The sequence below is a fragment of the Meleagris gallopavo genome, chromosome 1 (assembly GCF_905368555.1).
Source record: "Meleagris gallopavo chromosome 1, MGAL_WU_HG_1.1, whole genome shotgun sequence".
NCBI lineage: Eukaryota > Metazoa > Chordata > Aves > Galliformes > Phasianidae > Meleagris > Meleagris gallopavo.
The window spans coordinates 113,731,644-113,750,924 of NC_139404.1; the positions used below are offsets into that span (position 1 = coordinate 113,731,644).

A 19,281-nucleotide genomic window follows, 5' to 3' on the forward strand; every position below is an offset into this window, starting at 1 on the left:
AGAGTGACGCAGGGAAAGATAAATCAAGCAATTGCTAGATGACAGTCTTCTACCACAGTCCGTGCAGAGGAAAAATCCTTGTTTTCAAATAAAAATAAAGGATTGGTGGCTGCTAAGCCAAAATGAAGCTGCAGAGCTTGCTCTTTGACTAGCCTGGCTGCAGCACAGGGAGCTTACGGATAGACAAAGAGTAGCAGAGAAGTTTGACTCAGATGGGTTTGAAGGAGCTGGACAAAACAAAAAATGCTGAACAAACCAAGGCCAGTACGTGTAATACAGGGCATGGACTCTTCACTAACTAAAGATCAATATCTACCCACAGGGCTTTTTTTTATATTTCAACAAAGTGAGACACAACGATTAACTAGGTCTGGAAGTGCTCATTTATATTTATTTATTATGGATCTTTTTTTCTTTTTTTTTTTTTCCTGAGGAACGTGCACTTCGGGATCTTGAAGTCCAACCAAAGGGAAAGAACGGGTCTCAGATAACAGCACGGTTGCACTGAGATCCTGTTTACTCCTCTGCTTTCTGCCTCCCCCTAAATGCACTGGTCAGATTTGGCTGGTTTCCAACGCAGGAATCAGAACACAGGAATTCCGTAATTAACGTTACACAACCTCCGACACAGGAACAAGGCCTCAAGCCTAAGGAAGATGACGTGAGCAGCGAGTGATGGCAATACAAGGTGCGTGCCCGCTCCCTCCACCGCTTCGCCCTGCAATCCCCGAGGCTTCTCCAGAGAAACAACGCAGCTCTGTGCCTGCTCCCGTTAGTTTCGACTAGAAAGGGGCCGTGAACGAGGCCGCCCTGCGGTGAGGACCGTCCTTTTACAGCTCCCGCCGTGCTGCCCTAAGGTTGTGAATAGAGGACGGCGACAACGGCCGGCTGCAGCACTGACGGAACCCCGCGCGGTCAGCAATCACCCCCCACACCCCCGCGTCCATTTCTCCCCGCGCGCGTTCAAACCCCGACCCCGCGCCGCCAAATCTCGCGAGAGCGAGCGCCATGCCGGAACCGGGCCCGGCCCCTCCCCTCCGCCGCGCGGCCGGCGGCCTCAGCGCCGCGCACTGAGCGTGCGGCGCCGCCCGCATCCCGGAAGCGCTTTACGGCCGCGCTCCAGGCCCCCTCCCCCTCTCCCTTCCTTCCCCCCTTCTCGGAGACCCGGCGCAGACCGGAGAGCGCCCCCACACCCGCAGTAGGAGCGGGGGGGGCGCCCCCCTCCAACGGCCGCCGTCCCGACTCCAACGGCCGCCGTCCCGGAGGCCCGGGGCAGAGCGAGGGGCCGGGCGGGCATGCAGCCGCCGCCGGAGCCGAGCTCCCAGCGCAACACGGTGAGGGACGGTCGGGAGGGAGGGGAGGCTGGAGAACGGGCCGGGGGCGAGGCCTCCGCGCCGTCTCGCCGTCGCCCCGGCCCGGGGAACGTGGTGAGAGCGGGCCGGAGCGGGCAGCTGCCCTCGGCTTGGATTGGGGTACGGGGAGGTCGGGTCGGGGCCGCTGGGGCGCGGCGTCGGGAGCAGTGGGTGGCGGCGTTGGCTGCCGTGCACCCACGCAGGCGGCGGGGAGAACTTTGTGTTTTGTTTTTGGGGCTCTTCGTGCCGGGGCGAGTGGGTGGGCGGCTTCCAGGAGGGGCTCCTGGTCTGCGTGGGCTGCTCCCGGTGTGATATAGGGGGTGTAAATAAATGGGAGCGCGGGTAAAAGGGGGTGCTGATGTCTCTTGGATGAGCTGATTGCAGCATGATGCTGCTGCTGTGGTGGTTTGGCTCTGGAGGTAGCAGGGCCATGGTTATGCTTATGGTGGTATACTCTGCAAGATAAGGGAGGCGACTGTCCCTCTGTACTCAGCACTGGTGAGGCTTCGGCTTGAGTACCGTGTTCAGTTTAGCAGTTTTAGGCCACTCACTACAAGAAGGACGTTGAGTACCTGGAGCGTGTCCAAAGAAGGGCAGTGAAGCTGTGAGCACAAGTCTAATAGTGAGCAGTTGAGGGAACTGGGATTGTTCAGTGTAGAGAAGAGGAGGCTCAGAGGAGACTCTCTGCAACCACCTGAAAGAAGACTGTAGCAAGGTGTGGGTTGGCCTCTTCTCCCTGGGAAGACTGATAGGATGAGAGGTAATGGTCTGAAGTTGCACCAGGGGAGGTTCAGATTGGAAATGAAGAAAAATTTCTTTTTAGAAAGAGTGATGAGGCATTGTTAGAGGTTGCCAAGGGAGATGGTGGGGGAACTGTACCTGGGGGTGTTTAGGGAAAGGATAGGTAAGGCACTGAGGGACACCAATTAATGAGCATGATGGTCATGGGTTGACAGTCAGACTAGATGATCTTAGTGGTCTTTTTCAACCATAAATGATTCTATGATTCTATGCTTTGTCCAGAGTCTTCTCTTGAGGTCTGCAGCAGTTTTCCTTCCCCTCTTTGTCCATTTCACATAGATACTAAAATTAGATAGACTGACCAGCCTTGTTGGTGTGCTGATAGGTGCCCATTATTTTTAGTGCTGATATCTACTGTGATTGAAATTGAGTAGTAAGTGTTCATTTGTGGGCTTGTAACAGATTCGCTTGATTGGGACTGTTCTCAGAGGACTTAATAGAAATATGTGTAAAACTTACCAGGAAAGCCTGAGTGATCAGAGGTCAATAACTGCTTGGATAGCTTTGATATTTTTATTTTTTTTTTCTTCCAGACTCATGAGAAGAGCACTGCTATCTTCTGCCCCTTGTCCATGCATATTGTGTGTTAGCATATTTCATGTAAAAAGAAGAAATGTCAAATTCATTTCCTCTTAGCCATGAGAGAGGAACAGCGTTCTTGAAAATTAAGTATTTCACAACACTTTTTAAAGTCAGCCCTTTGTCCTGCCCTATGAATTTGTGTTGGCTGAGGGCAGCGGTGTAAAGAATAATTTAACGAAGTGTGTATAGGATGTCTCATTTCCTCTATAAAATGTATCATTTTTTACGCGTGTTAGTAAAGGATTATGCAACCAGCATTTGTCTGTGTTTAATCTTAAATCTTTTGTCTTAAGCACAATGAGATGGATAAGAGTGATAGATGCACTCTGTAAGTTGACTACACTTTTGGGATTTATTTTCATCTGGCTCAATCATAACTTTTCATGTAGGTGACTGCATATAAACGTGAAGAGGATATTGTGAGGTCTGTGTCCATTTTTTCTTCTTTCCTAGATCTCATTGAGGCTCTTTGTTAGTCATCACCGTGAGAAAGACAAGTTGAATAGCTGTTGTGAAAACCTACCTTCTTTTCCACCTAGTTTTTGCAGTATGTCTGTGCTGATGCCTATCTGATGCCACTGAGTGGCAGAGGAGTAACCGTTTCTAATTGTAAATGATTCTTTTGCATTCTTCCAAAAGGATAATACACAGTTCTTAATGTTGCGTGGTAAGAGCTTGCCTCTGTCACCTCTCGAAAGCTACGTAGATCTGAAACAAAAGTAAGTTTTTGGTTGAGCTAAGCTGTAAATGCTTTCTCCTAATTTTGATGTTGTAATGATTTATAGTGTGTATTTGAAATAGGATACGTAGCCCCAAAAATATTCTTGGTTGGATGCAGATTTGCATATTTCTATCATGTCTGCTTAGTCATCCAACTCTACTATAGCATGACACATTTTGCTCTAGGAGTGTCTGCATAACACTCTTTCCACTACTGTGAGCTGAAGTAAGTGCAGTGTCTGTTGTGTATGTAGTTGTCTCTACACGCATAAATGTAAGTAAATATATCTACAGAGAAAGACTTTATTTGTTGCATTTGAATGACAGGTGACAAGCTGAAACTAAGAGAGAGTTGTATATAGCCTCAGATTTTTTCAGAAACATCTGTTGGACTGCTTTTGTAGGCAGGTGTTTCAAGTTACAAGGTAGAAATATCTGCTACTTGTGGTTTTGCAGTGTGTCTTCCTGTCCTTATTATTCTTTACACAAACGGGGAGGTACAAAGCCTAAATTGGGAATTGGTAGTTATCTATGTAATGTGGATTTTCAATTTACTTGTTTCTGTGGAGGCATAATACAATAAAATATTGTCTAAAGGGTGATGTTAACTGGTTTTGAAAGACCAAGTATCATATTGTTGAGATTGCATGTGTGGTAATGTCACAGTGGCAGTTTGCACGTGGAAAGCAACTTCTACATGGAAAGATGAGAGGGAGTTCAGAAATATTTGTTTAAAGTCATTTATGCAAATGTTAAAGGTGTTGATTTAAAACATTTCCAGAACAGCTTCTTAGGTTCTGCCAAACCTTGAACTCCTTCAGAGTTCCCATGTGAAAAGCTTTCAAATTAAATATGCAATCTTCAAATTCATCTCCAGTTTAAGGCATAAGATGTTAGACTTGATGCTGCTTTGGTAGGAGGCTTTGTGGTACAAAGTATCCTCTATGATCTCTTATTCTGTGGAGGTACATTATCTGTCAGCAAGTCCTGTGCTGTGTCAGTCAGTGCTTAAAAGATGGCACTGTAGTATCAGTACCCAGAAGACTCTTGGATGCTGAACCTCCTTATTGGCATGAGAAGCTGCAGTCATCTGGCAAAATTCAGTGTGTAATAAGATGGTGAGACAAACTGTAGTGTTGCTCATAAACCATACAGAACAAGATTGTCAGGGAGTTCTTAATGTTTGTTCTTTTTTTCTCTTTAAGGATAAATTATACTATATAGATCACTCAGGGTGAGTCTCAGTTTCATGTCAGAGCGGACCTAATGTTTCAATGTTTGTGCATCTCCATCTTCAAATGTTTCTCCTACTTCAAGTGCTGTTTTGTAACAGCCAACATATCACTACAGTATCAAAGTGAAGAATTTCATCTCCAGTAAATTTTTATAGCACAGCTTTTTGTTCTTAAGAAGCAATTGTTCTTGGATTCCAGTGGGCTTTTATTTTACCGAGGCCTGAATTTGGAGTAATGGTATTTGAAAAGCATCTTTAATGTGTTACCAGATTCTGTCCTGACCTAACTCTTTCATAAGAAAATTAATTCTCCTTTCATACTTTTCAGAGGTTGTATAAAGCAGTAAGCAAACAGTAAAGCTACAGAGTTAAAGGTCATTGTGCTCTAGCAGTGTTCAGTTGCCTATCACAGCTGGAGTATACATGTTTTGCTACTTAGTGTATGCTTGCTGATGGATAATTGAGAGTATTTTCTTAAACTTTTTTTGGCTGATTGTATTCAGTCAATCATGTTCCACAGTCAATATGCTTTAATGAAATGCTTGCAGTCAAATGAAATTGTATGTCCACTGAAGTGGATATTAATTTGAAAAGTGGATTGGTTTCTGTGAAATCGTAGTTGAGTTCAGGATACTTTTAGAAAAAGAAAATATTTAATACTATCAGCTTTTGTCTCATGTATGATGCAGAAAAAATACGGATACTGTTCTAAAATGTTTTCAGTGTTGACCATTCAAATTTGATGAAGAGATCCCCAGCCGTGCTAGTGTTTTAATCTGGTTGTGGCTTTAAGCTTTCCTTTTTCCATTCCTTGGTTATATTTGGAGGTATTTGTCCTGAAGTCTCATCTGTTAAAGACATTTTTACTGGTTTACAATGTCTTAGGCTACTGAAAATAGCTTGTGAAAGGCTTCTCTTATTCTTTATGTGTCATTGAATTTGTCACGCTGTGTATAAAACCTCAAGTGTCATTATTTCTGTTCTGTGGGGAGCTTGTATACTTTGGCTTTACTCAAGCATGAATGTTTACTCCTAACACTTGAAAGAGTCAGGGATTTGTTTTCTTCATTTTTTTTATTTTGTATTGAGCATGCAATAAATAATAGTATAAGAGAGCATAGAGGGTTGTTCTTTACCTGGATTTTGTGCAAGTTTTGAAAGGAACTTAAAATTTGCTTTTTGTATGTGTGTTCTTGAAGATGAGCTTGCAGAAGCTGTGGGCTGGGTGCTAGAACGTTGCTGTTGAAATGTGCTTGTTTTTCTTTCTTGAAACTCTTTAAGGTCGTCCTGATCGAATGGTGATTCTCGCTATCATCGGATCAAAAGTGACATATATAGTTAAGGCAAAGTGGTAATTCTGTACAATTTCACTGTTCTTTCACAGTTGTTCAAAAAAAGGTTAATAGGGTACATTGTTACTAACTAACATTTCTATGTCAAATATCGTCTTTCTTCCCACTGATGCCTTGAAGGCATTAAAACCTCTTTTTTTTTTTCCTCCTTAGCAATTTTACAAAAATGCCACTTTTACAAAAGCAGGTTTTTGTTTCTGGGTGATCTGATGGTGTACAGATGTGACTTTAGTAACCTGGGGATTGTTGGCTGTGTGTTTTAATTGAACTCAGAACACCCGGATTTTAAAAAGACATATTTTAATGCTTTTGTAGATTGGCGTGTGTTTGTAGCTCACTATCAAGTGGGCAGTGATGGGCAACTGTTATTTTAGTGAGGATCTCTGCTTTGTTTCCTGCTGTTATGACAACACTGTGAAAGAAGTGGTCATAGAAGTTTTCTTTTTTTCTGTTTTTTTTTTTTTTCATAAGCAGTAATGATCTGTGCAGTAATTTCAAAACAAATCTCACTGCTTGTCTGAAACTGTTTCATGCGTTCTGAGTTTATGAGCTTTTGAGTAACTCCTTTGGGTTGATGTATGTAGTTTTGTAATTTCTTCTACTTCTGTCCTCGAGATACTAACCTTCAATGTGTACCCGTTCCACTAGCAGGTAATGACAGTGAGATGAGTCTCTGTTCATGTCTAAATTCCTTTTGTGTTTGTGTTTTTTCTTTTTTTTCCTTTTGCTTTCTTGGTGTATCCAGTTTATAGGAAGAGAGGCCTGTGAGGAAAAAAAGTCTCTAACTTATCTTTTGCAGTGGAATAACTTTTAAAATGTCAGAGTGACCCTCTAAAATGAAATCTACCTCTTTGCTTCTGAAGCCCTCGCTAGATAGAGCAAATGCTGCCTTTGCTTTAAAGAAAGTTTTGAGTCAAGTAAATGTTCCACCTGCCAATCCTTTTTTAGATTTGGGAGCTAAGGTGAATGAGGCTGAAGAAAGCCTTAGGCCTAAGAGACCTAAGTAAGATCAGTTCTTTTTTAATCAGTCTTCGGAAGTGACCTTCTACTATATTGGAGAAAAAAGGAGAGAGAGAAATTAAAGGGTCAGACAGTCAGGGAAGCTGTGTTGAAACCAGTGTTTCGTCTGTGAAGAAGGGTTCCATGAGAGGGGGGAGTTAAAGTTGTCCTTTACAGAAGTCACTAATTCTTCAAGTCTACCAACTACAGAAATGAAACTTGCTCTTGGCAAGTTTGGAGCAATCCTTGATGGTTTTTAGCACCACAGAGTGGATAACATCTCCCTGTACTGATGTGGACATTGAGGGATCTTCACCGATCTTTCAGTGATCACTGTCTTTCCTGTCGTTGCTCAGCAAGACGCTGGAACCAACCGCACAGGCATTGCTAGTGACAAACAGCACTTCTGTTTCTGGACGAGCCACCCAGTCACTTGAAAGGTGCTTTTCCCTAACTGAGACCGCTTCTTGTAAAAGTTGTAACAAAAATGCCTGACAGATCACAGAAGAGCATATGTTACCCAAGCTGTGATCTAGGCAGGGAGATGGCAGCTTGTGGTATGTGTGCAACTGAGGCCTCTGCTCTTCATTTGCAGAAGTCCTGGTGCAGTTTGTTCTCATGAATGGCTGTTAGCAGGAGGTCAAGAATTAGTTAGCATAATTGGCCAGGTTGTTAAGTCTGATGGATGATTTCCCCTCTTGGAAGCAACTGAGAAGATAGCAGAAATGCTCCTACTTTTCTCATATTTTAAGTAATTAGTTTTTTCTCAAAGGGAACTTTCTGCATGCTTATTTCTTTTTCAGGACTGAGAGAAAAAGCTTTTCTATTTTATTTTTTAATTACTAGTCTTGTATGCACTGAAACAGTCCCCATGGGGATTGCTGTTTATGGACTTAATATTTGTAAGAACTGGATGGAGGGACAGTGGTGTTAAGGAACTGACAGAAAAGTATCAAAAGAATTTGCAACTCTTATCTTGCAAAAATTCTATTTAAAACAAAACTAAATAAGATTTTCTTTCCCCCTCCACTGCATTCCTGTTAAAGTCTACATGATATTTTTAGTCCTTTTTCTTTTTTTTTTTTTTTTTTAGTTTGTTTTGTAAAGAAGTCTAAAGAATTGCCTTAATATCTCATAGTTTCTGAAAGGTATGAAAGAATTGATAGAATGCAATAGAAAGAAAAGATTTAAGTATTTATCATGGTCTTTGAGGAGGAAAGAAAAGAAGTTCTGACTCGAACATTTTATTATTTCTTGGTCTTATTCTCTCATTATGTGGTAGGATGTAAGATCCAGGGAGTACAGACATGTCTTAACAATGAAAACTGTTCTTTCCTATCAGTGGCAAATTTCTGTTTTGGGGCTACTCGGAATAAATTTGCTTGAGCGTGATCGTTGGTGTAGATTTGATAATTGTATCCTCTTGTCCATTTGCAGAGTATTTGTTTAAGATTTGTCAGTAGCAGTTTATAGTAAATCCCCCTGGTATTTTGAGTTAATTTTTAGATGCTATTTTCTGAACTATGTTTATATATTTTTTTTTTTTTGGCCAGTGTTTTTGCTATCAGTAAAAATGCTTATGGTGAGTGCCACATGCTTACGTAAGCTGCACTCATTTTTAAGTGAAACTATTTATGGCACAGGCTATTTAGTCTGCTCAGAAAATGAGAATTCCACATGCTTTGGTTGGAGGAGGAATGCATGTAGACTCGCAAAGAGACTTTTAGTCTCTTTTCCTGTTTATTTTGTTGTTGTTGTTGGGTTGTTTGGGTTTTTTTTTTTTTTTTATCTGGAATCTTTTTTTTTTTTCCAATGTTAAATGTTGGGCAAATCATTTTTAAGTATTGTAAAATATGTGAATTATGTAAACATTATATAATTGTAAATAATCTTAATTATTATTAAACTCTAAGAGATTGCAGGCAATCAGAAAACTGACCATGATGCTTTTGGTTATTTGTTCGCAAGTAGTGATGGCCTTATGTTATCTAGTTAGAATATCCTTGTTGGTGTGTGCATACAACATCACAGAATGGCAATTCATTTGTTGCAATTGTTGTGGTTATTTCAGCAGTATCTTAAGAAAATAGTAAAACAGTGGAATTGCAATTGTATTAAACAGTGTTCAGCTAATGTTCCTGTGGATGTTATTTGAGTCGGTGACTATGGAAAAAAAATAATGCTTAAACATGAAATGAGCTTACTAAGTTGCAAACTTGAAGATTGAATTACAACAGATTATAGCATATGTGATTTTATGAAATATGTTAGACGTGATGGATAATTCCTGAATATTTTAAGGTAATTTTAACATTTGCTATTGAGTACCTTTTTAGCAGTAATATGTGAGCTTTGCAAACATGCTTTTAGGTGTTTAATTCTTTCAAGACTCTAGATTAGACTCATTTAACTTCTGTGTATCTCATAAAAATACTGACTTTTTCCCAGCAATATAAAGATAGTTTGTACAGTTTGTCCCTCTGTGTAAATTATCTTCCGTTCTGTGATTCTTGATTACTTCCTTCTCAACTTACCTGGGCAGATAGCTATGACTACAATAAAAATCAAGCTAAGACCTCTTCCTGATTCTTTCAAACAAAAGAAAGTGATCACTCGGAACAGAAAGTTTTCAGGGAGCTGGAAGCAATCAGTCCCTCTGCAAGCTTGGCTTCCTGGCTTGGCTGCATGTAGGTCATTTGGATGTCACAGGATACTGGCTGCTCTATCGCTTAGCCTTGTAAATAAGATTTCTAGTTATCAGTTTTCTTTTGTCTCTAAAACACTAGTATAACCAGTCAGTCACATCAGTCTCTTCAAACCTACAGCAACTGTGAGGTGACTATCCCAAACAGACAGAAAGCTGCTACAAGGAGTGAGAGCGTGAGCTACGAGTGTGGCTTTTGCTGATCTAAGAACGAAATAGTCTCATCTGTTGCCCTGCTTTCTGTCTTACCTAAAGGAGGAGTCTGCTTCTGAGATACTCCTGGCCAGATCTCCTTATGACTGCTTTGGTCTGCCTTCTCACCCTCCACCTGCCTCTGGCCCAGTGTTTTCTATCTATTCTTGCACAAGATTTCATGTGCTTTTGAGATGAATGAAGGAGCTGATCCACGTAGTGTTTGGTGTTTGTAAATAAAAACTTTGCTTTAGTAATCTAATAATCAGTTCACTATTTGATCTTCAAAATCTGTTCTTGTGCATTGGGAGGAGCAGGCATACGGGAAAAAGGAGAAGCAAATTTTCTTTCCAGAATTGTTGTATTAAAGTTGTTATGAAACAGTAGACCAGACTTCCTATGTGATAGTTGGCTCTTGTGCAAGCATCTAATTCAGTTGTTGGTTTGTGCTATAGTATTTTATGCTAATAAATACTTGCTGATAAATACAAAGGATTTTTTCACTCCAAAATTGAATTCCTCAAATTAAATATTGTTTTGAAGTTATTGGAGGTTGTGGATGCCCCATCTCTGGAGGCATTCAAGGCCAGGCTGGATGTGGCTCTGGGCAGCCTGGTCTGGTGGTTGGTGACTCTGCACGTAGCAGGAGCGTTGAAACTAGATGATCATTGTGGTCCTTTTCAACCCAGGCCATTCTATGATTGTATGATTTAATGTTTCCAGAGTTCAGTAACAGCAGAAACCCATCTCCTTTTCTGGGATTTTTCTTGGGTTTTTGCTGTTTGCTTGTTTGTTCATTTTTTGTTCTCAGTTTTGATAACCTATGCTACAGAGAAAATAAAAACATTTGGATGTTCAGTATTCCTTTCATTTGAAAGTCAGAGGTAATCATTTGAATCTTAATAGTCATTTGCTGTATTATGTTATTAAAATTATTCATGTTATTAAAAATTCTCATCCTGACTCCAATTCAAAAACGCATGTTATGATTCTTGACAGTGTTCAATTTTTGACAGCTGTTATGTAGTAAATATTTTGATATAAAGGAATAGTTCATGGTATGGTGTTTGAGCCTTTCTTTGTATGTACTGGTTGGTTTTTTGGTTTTTTGGTTTTTGAATCAGTTGATCTGAGTGCATGTAACTGCATGAAGAAAGTCTTTACTCTAATGCATATTTAGAAGTGTGTTGATTGTTAGGGCAGTGACTCACTAGAATTTTTTTTTTTTCTCTAGTTTTTAAGTATGTGGAAAATTGTTCTGATTGAAGTGTGTGATTGGTTGTGGAAACATGACAATTATCAGGCAAAGTAACTGCTATCCTGTATTTGGGCATGTATGTACAAAGAGTTCAGCTTATTTTCTTTGTTAAATTTCAAAATGACTGTGAAATCTGTTGAATTAACTTGAAAATCTGGCAAAATATATAGTAAGAAGGATAAGCTGTTCACATAATAGAGAATTAGTGAGCCATGAGTGTCTGAAGTCTGAAGAAGTCACTGGGCCTGTTTGGTTAAGTAGGGGGCGTGATTATTCATGCTATGATTTCAGAATCAAAACAGTAGGTTATGTTAATTTTACGTATTTTTGCTTTTTCAGCTCTTTTGCTTCTGAAATCTGCAAATGTGCAAGTGATGGGATGAGATACATGGTGGCGAGCTAAAAGAAAGCAGGTTTAGGTTAGACATGGGGTGGAAATTCTTTACCCTGCAGGTGGTGAGGCAGTAGAACAGGTTGTTCTGAGAAGCTGTGGGTGCCCCATCCCTGGAAGTTCAAGGCTGGGTTGGATGGGGCCCTGGGCAGCCTGATCTCTAGAGAGTGGTAGCCCTGCCCGCAGCAGTGGGATTGGAACTAGGTGACCTTTCAACCCCAGCAATTATGTGATTCATGCTGCTTGTTTCTGTGGTAGACGTTGTCTGTTGGTTCTTGGCTGCAGGGGAATACTGGTGGCAGTGTGTTTGGCTGATGAGAGGTGACTGCAAATTATTTGAAACCTTAGATTTTCCTGATGCTTAGGCTTCTGCTGTACATGGGACTACACAGTCTTGCGGGCAGTTATGACACTGATGTTTTTTCATCTGTGTCCTCAGCAAATGATGCTTTTCTAAGACTCCAGGGAGTTAGACCAAGAGACCTGGCTTTCAGATTCAAATTTTTTGGATCTGAGTAAACAGCTGGATATGTTCCATGTTGTTTTGCTCTGGAGAACATGCATGCTGCCACTTTTGAAAAGTAAAGAAATAGGGAGGTTGGTTAAAGAACTACTTAGACACTGGGTTTCCTTCTTTGCTGCAGTTGGTTAAAGAACTACTTAGACACTGGGTTTCCTTCTTTGCTGCAGCATTTAAGTGAAGAAATCACTAAACCATACCAAGTGAAAGACTTAAGCTCTTATTGCTTGCATCTGCAACTACTCAAACTACTGGTTATCTGTTTCATTCTGGTAATCTTCCAACAGTGAATAGCACTGAGCACAGCACAAATTTTAGGGTAGTGTAAGGAATGTTTCAAGCAGTTCTTTTGGTATTGTTTTATCAAGTTATCTGCCAACCTAACACGGAAGAAAGGAGAGGTCTAACATAACAGAAACAAGTGTTGCATTTAGAGAACACGCCTAACTTGAGATGCTGGACACACCGTCTTGTTGTAGCAAAGTGAAATAGTCTAAACATCTTGAAGAATAGAATGAGTTAGTAACAATTTTAACTTTGAACTGTCTTTGAATATCCCTCGTCCCCCCCTTTTTTTCTTTCTTTCTCTAAAGCAGGATTATAAGGATAGCTTCCTCAAAGGGAAATGAAATCAGAGCAGTTTATCCTACCAGCCTTATTGGAGTACAGTAGGGAAAATCAGCATGAAAACAGTCTAGCTTTAGAGATGTACTGATTGCTTTAAGTGTTTAACATGCACGTTTAACTCACATTTGGAAGAATATTTTTGGTGTAAAATAGATGTAAGATGTTATAAAAACTGAAATTATGAATGCAGACTATCCTGAAAAGTTACTTATTTTACTACTCCTGGGAGTTTCAGAAAATGCACTTTATCCATTTATCTTGTATTCAGATTTGTTCCTGTAGCTTGATGAAAGTGAAATTTGCTCATAACTTTTGCCATCAGACAGCCATGCGAAGTCAACTGCTGAAAGACTGGCTACTAGGAAAGGACTTCTTTCCTTTTAATTTTCTCCTATAAGCCCAGATGTATAGAGCGACATTTGATTAACATTTTCTTGGTAAAACTCATGATTACAGGTAGAAGACTCAAGCTGTATCATCACATAATTGGCCTTTTTATACTCAGCTATTCAAAAAAAGTCATGCGTGCCTCAGCCAGGAATTGTGTTAATCTTATCTTCTGGCTCTGAAATTTTCTGGCCTGGTACCAGCCCAACAGAAACAAACGTGGCCTGACTACTAACTACCTGTCTTTGCATACAATGTCAGTGAATAATCAAACTGTACTGCAAATATAGATTTTCTTAACCCACCATAGTCATAACGTGTTTTAAATGAGAGGCCAAGCATGGTCTTTAGAATCTCTTCATGCTGATATGTAGCAGAGTGACTGAAATTCATAAAGTTTCTAATACAGAGGCTATTGAAATGTCAGAAAAATTGGTTTCCAAACCTATGCTCTGACTGGAGTACACAGGAAAGCCCAAAAGTTATTTACGATAGGAAATTGAATGGGAAAGTTATTTACAATGAGAAATGGGAAATATCATTTAGGGAAAAGTTCAGCATTGGTTGCTGTCCTTTTATTGCTGCCATCTGTGTCTCTCAGCATGCCTTTTTTTTTTTTTATATTAAAACACCTGATTTAGTGCCCGTCTCTTTGTATGGAGGAGGATGCTCCAAAGCTTGAACTATGGAAAGCTGTTGGATACTGTTCAAGTCCTTTGAAGCTGTACAGTAATTTTGGCAGGGATGCGTTAGTGCTTTAAGATGAACAATTCTATTCAAGATCTGATCTTTCCATTATCTATATTGGTTTTCCTGTTTATGACCTGTGATTAGGGAACAAGAGTGTCTCAAGTATCTAGATTTCCTTACAGAGGTTTGCCACTGAAGCAGTTCCACAAATAGGGCACCTACAGCTCTATCTGGGTGTTGATTAGTCAAACGTTATCCTGTACTACCAAGATTTCCCTCTCTGATAGCTGGGATATAGAACTTGCTTAGAAAAACTCTTAAAGCTTTCCATCCACTAGACTTATTTGTATCTTTTTAATATTCATTGTAGAAAAGGCTGAAGAGGAGGTAGAATGAAACTTCTGTTTTAGTGAAGGGATGAAAAAGGAGTGCCTTAGTATTAGATTTTTGCTTGTGCAAGACTATTTTTTTTTTCTGTGAGGGTTTTTTTCTGCTAACATTCATCTGTTATCTTAAGATGAAAATTATCTCAGCTTATACCCCAACGGACTTTCTGGGGAGATATCTCTGTATACAGACATTTTTTAAAAAGTTTGATCTGGAGTTTTATATGACATTGGTACAACATCTGGTTCTATCTATTTAGTCATATAAATGGTGTAAGACTTATTTTAAGGTGTCTTTTCAGTTTCACTAGAAAATTGGGTAGAGCAGGTCCTCATCTGCAACACACGCTCAGGCATCTGCGTTCCTATACGTGTGTATTTATAATCATATCTATACATATGCTTATACTTACTATTGTATTATAATCACACAAAAATGAAAATTAATAGGTAAATATAATTAATGCAGTGCTACATATTATGCAATCTCTGGCATAGCCTCTCTTTGTGACACTTTGAGGGTATTCATGCGAAGAGTTGCCTGGGTGTATCACTGAACGGTCAAAGTCTTATGGTTTCTTACCCAGTTCTTCTGCAATGATGCAAAAGACAGGCATGCTGTGCAACTTCTCCACTGTACTTTGTAGCAATTAGATGTGTCAAAGAAATTCCTGCTTTTGGGAGGTGGAAGCTTAATTAAAAACTTCATAAATGGACATTTAAGTTTTCTGGTGATTAGAGAGTGTTTGGTTCACGTTTCTCTGCAGTTGTTAATCTTTGAGCTGCTCCGCATTGCCCCTTCTCTTCCTTGTTTTTTCTTTGTCTGTTCCCTCCCTATTTCTGTCTTATTTCTTGTTCCTTTTTGTGTGTACTTCTCCACTTCCCTCCTCTGTTTCCTCTGTGTAGAGTCATATCCTCCATTAGCATGTGTTTGTTGTGGATCCTGAAAGGAGATTTTCTTATCTTCTCACTTGACTACGTATTTTTCTAATCTAAGGTTTTCTTCTAGTTTCAAGTGGCCAGAGTGAGACAAGGCTAGCAGCAGGCAGGCCTGAAACAGCATTCCATTGGTGTTTGTAGCACTTTTTCTGCTTTGTAGTCTTTTAACTGCTCCTCTGGGTATAAAAGTTCTAGTAAATACAGCATACAGGCAGCCTTTATAATAGATGTTGCTCTTGACATCATTGTCAGTTACACGAGCTGATTATAAGACAGCTCATTTAAGTTGAAATTAATGCTAGTTAGTATCTTGTTTTATCTTTGCATAAAAAGGAATATTCTTCACAAGTATAAACGTGTTTTTCAATCAGTTTCTTTGTGGCGTGGTGGAATAAAAAAGTTTGAGGCCAGTGCTGTTAAAAAAAAAAAAAATTGTCTGCATTGTATCCTGTAGTGTTCTTATATATGCAGTTTTCAACAGAATAGTCTTTGAGTTCAGCTGGTGTACTTAACACAGAATATATTCAAGTTTTTTCATATAGAAACCTCTGGGATACAAAAGACTTCTGCTCATCTGGTTGTTTTTAACTGTAGTTTATGATGTTCTTGCTATTACCTCTGTCAGAATTTTATTATGGCTATTTCAGAAGCAGTAAAGCTGATGATTTAGGTGAAACAGTTGACTTAGAACTTTTTTAAGGTAGAAAGAAGAGAAAATGGCTGAAATCTTAACTTCATTGTGAAGTTTTTTACTGCGGGCCACCCAAATAAATAACTGACACTATACCACTGAATGCATGAAGTGCAGCCGTGTCCCTTTGTGGAACTAAAATGAGTCTCAGACAACTGACCTGATGCTGCTGCTTTTACTCTGCAAATGGACAATCGCTTCTTTCAGATTTATTGATAGCAACTCATTTACGTAGAGCAGAGCAAATGTTTTAGTAGGAAGGAGGGTGAGGAAGGTGTAGAGGAATGAGGCATTTAGGTTTATTGTTTGAATATCAATTTGCATGTTAAGCATTTGATTTCTGAATGTGGTTAAGTCTGATCACTTTTTTTTTTTGTGACAAAGTTACACATCGATATTTTTCAATTGTGGCTGTTGTCTTCAATCTTCTTGAAACCTCTGGCTTCAGTGAATGCTTACTATGAGCTCCTGCAGAAAGAACAGTTTTCATTTTGTGGAAGTCTTGGAGGAGATCTCCTTGTATTTTGACAGATGTAAGTGCATCTTACATCAAAGCCCACTCAGAATATCTTACAAGCGAATTCAGTGTGGCCATCCATTTGTGATGGATGGCAGGGTGCAGGAGCAAGAGTTGATGCTGAAAATCACTTGTCCTGTGTAGGAGCTGTTGAGCATCTCTTTGGCTGGAACAGCATTAAATTCCTCTGGTTGACAGAAATGCTGGATAGAGTCAAATTGGTAAGCTGTGGATAATTCTCCCTCTATTGCAGTACTCCAACATATATTCTGTGAGAAAATTTAATGTCACTTTTGAGAAGAAGGCTCACTTTCTGGAGTAATTGTGTATTAACCAATGTTCCAGTATTTTTTCTGGCAAAGTTTCTCTCTAGTATAAACTTTTAGTAGCTGTTAAACTTGGAAGTAGGAATAGCAAGCTACTTCAGTGAAGCCATGGATTTGTAATACGCTTTTTTCCATTCTTCTTAGTACATGTTTGATTTAATGTATTCTCTTAAGGGAATATATATCCTTTCTGACTCATTTTGACTCTCGAAGTAGGATGTAACCACGCATATATGCAGCATTATCAAACTGCTTTTAGCAGGGCTAACGTTTGGAGTTTGTGAATTAGGAAATCTGTGAACTGGTTTACCTCAAGGTTTTTTTCAGCCACAGCCAGCCTGTAGTTCACAAATATTCAGTCGATAATCACAGGTGATATTTCCTGGCAAGATTGTCAGTTCATCGTCCTCATGGCTTTTGGTACTAATGTCATAATTATGGTCAAGATTATCTTTTTGGCATACAAGCTCAGTTGTGCTTACAGCTTTTAGTTTCACCTGATATCCTGCAGAACGCTTCTGGGAACTTAGTACTTGCTACTTGGTAGTACCATTCCTAACTTTATCAGTGCATTGAGAATTTGCTGTCATGTCATGTAGTGAGAGCTGTATCCAGTTGCTTAGTGGAGCAAGAGAACCGTAGATATCCAATAAAGCATTTAGTAATACTTAGTTGTTAATAGAATTAGTAGCCAAGATGCTTGCTTAAAGGACGCTTGCTAAAAGGAGTATCACTTTAACAGTTCTGCAGACTTCTCATTATCATTCAGTTTTTAGTATCTCCTGCTGTAATGTTCTGTGGAGTACCAATAAGTATACTCCACTTTGTGGAGATTCAACTTGTATATAGAGAGATTTTTTTACTGCTTTTCTTTCCAAAACGGTGGAACAAGTAAGTTCTCCAGTTGTTGGAAATTGATGCTGCCTTACAGGACAGAAATTGATTGTGAGCAAGGCCATAAAATAGCTTGTGACTTGTTTTGAAACTGTTGGATCTTCATAGGAAATACTTTTTTCTACAAACTAAGTCCTTTTTCACTTCACAGTGTGGTGCCTGTTGGTTTTGTTTCTTTGTTGCAAACACCATGGCAGGTTTTTTTTTTTTTTTTTAATGCCTTGGATGGGAGGTGGAAGAGGAAGAACAGTAGATAGCATCTAAATGGACTGCTGTTATCTGGTGGTTTGCAAGGATGACAGACCATAATAAAGAGCAAATAAAAGCAAAGCAAATACCAAAGTGCACAGAGCAGCACAAGACATATATCTAAAAGGAAATAGCATTGATTATAGCTCCTGATCTTTTTTCTAGCAACAGATGTTGTTAACATGCTTGTCCATGCCTTATGCTTTAGTCCTATTTCCTGGCAGTCTCACTGCTGTGTATAAAGGATCTCCTCTATCCTAGTTTCTCCTGCCTTGAGATTGTATGTTGCCTTTTGTGCGATGAAGACAAGCCACATTGTATTTCTGTGTTCCTCATCTACAGAAACTGTTAAAATTGTTTTCAATTGATCATTGCCTAAATTTAAGCAAAAGAAGAAAGAAACAGAGAAGGAATGTCTTCATTGTTTTCTACTCCTGTTTCATCAATGTGAGCTAGCAGTACTGTTGTCGTGCTTGCTTTAATGAGTTATGTTCCATCTTGGTATGCGTGACTGTTGTAGACAGACCATCAGGTGACACGTGTGTAACTGCACAAGGAAATGCAACCAAGAAGTGGCAGGTGAACTTGCACAACTCTACCATAGTGTAAGAAACCAATTGGTCAGCAATTCGTCAGCTCTATTTTTAGTTTTAGTTTGCTATATACTCCTTTGTATTTCCCACTGCCTTCCTGTTATCCAGGAGTTTTTGAATCTGTTAATCTTCTTTTATACAAGTGCATGAATGTTCATAAGACAGCTTGCCAAACTACTCAGTTGTGGTTTTAGTAACTTAGCCAGTCACTTCAGATCAAGTGACAGCCGCTGAGCTCAGCTTTAAACAGACTACTTTTCTTTTGCTTTGTTGAGCTTAATACATCTGCATGAACTGTCTTGAAGATGAAATGTCTTGAAGTTGTGCATTATATTTATTTCCAGCTCTGCTTCCAGGCCATAAAGCAAAATACTCCAAAAGCTGTGATGTCCCATACTGTTTTTAAAAAAAAAAAAAAAAAAGCAACTAATGATCATTGTGATTTGTGAGACGTGGGAGAAATTCTTAGACATATGTAATCCTAAAAATTATTTTAGCTGGACTATTGTGGGGAAAAGTAATTCTTGGCTTTTGTGATGCAGTATGGTTTAACAATGTGACTTTGTGCCTGGACAGGAAAAATTGCTATCTTGGTAGTGCTGTAATAGTTTAGATTTTACATTTTGAGACTTTGAGATATTTAAGCTAGTAAATCTTCACAGTTGTCAATTGCCATAAAAGTACTTGTCTTGCTTAGCTAGATTGGTGACAGCTGTGGGATGGGTTATTTGTTTTAGTTTATTAGGATAGTTAAATGGAAATTGAGTGTACAAAATTGTTTGTTTTATTATTCCTCGTACCAGTATAGTATGATGACTTTAAACCATTTATAGTCAGTTTAATATTCTTCTGCAAACATTTTTGATTTTAAGATAAC

General features: G+C 39.4%; 1 protein-coding gene across 5 annotated transcripts in view; it reads left to right on the forward strand.

Annotated features, from left to right (window-relative positions):
* Nucleotides 1–1,020: 1,020 nt before the first annotated feature.
* The window catches only part of TAB3 (TGF-beta activated kinase 1 (MAP3K7) binding protein 3), a 40,431-nt gene continuing 22,170 nt past the window's right edge, over nucleotides 1,021–19,281 (forward strand). For 4 of the 5 annotated variants that reach the window (XM_085210355.1, XM_085210366.1, XM_085210375.1 and 1 more), the window contains exon 1: nucleotides 1,022–1,334. The gene's annotated coding sequence lies outside the window, so the exon portion shown is untranslated. Of the gene's footprint in view, nucleotides 1,335–19,281 lie in introns of all 5 variants that reach the window. The other variant, XR_014879920.1, reaches the window with a different exon arrangement.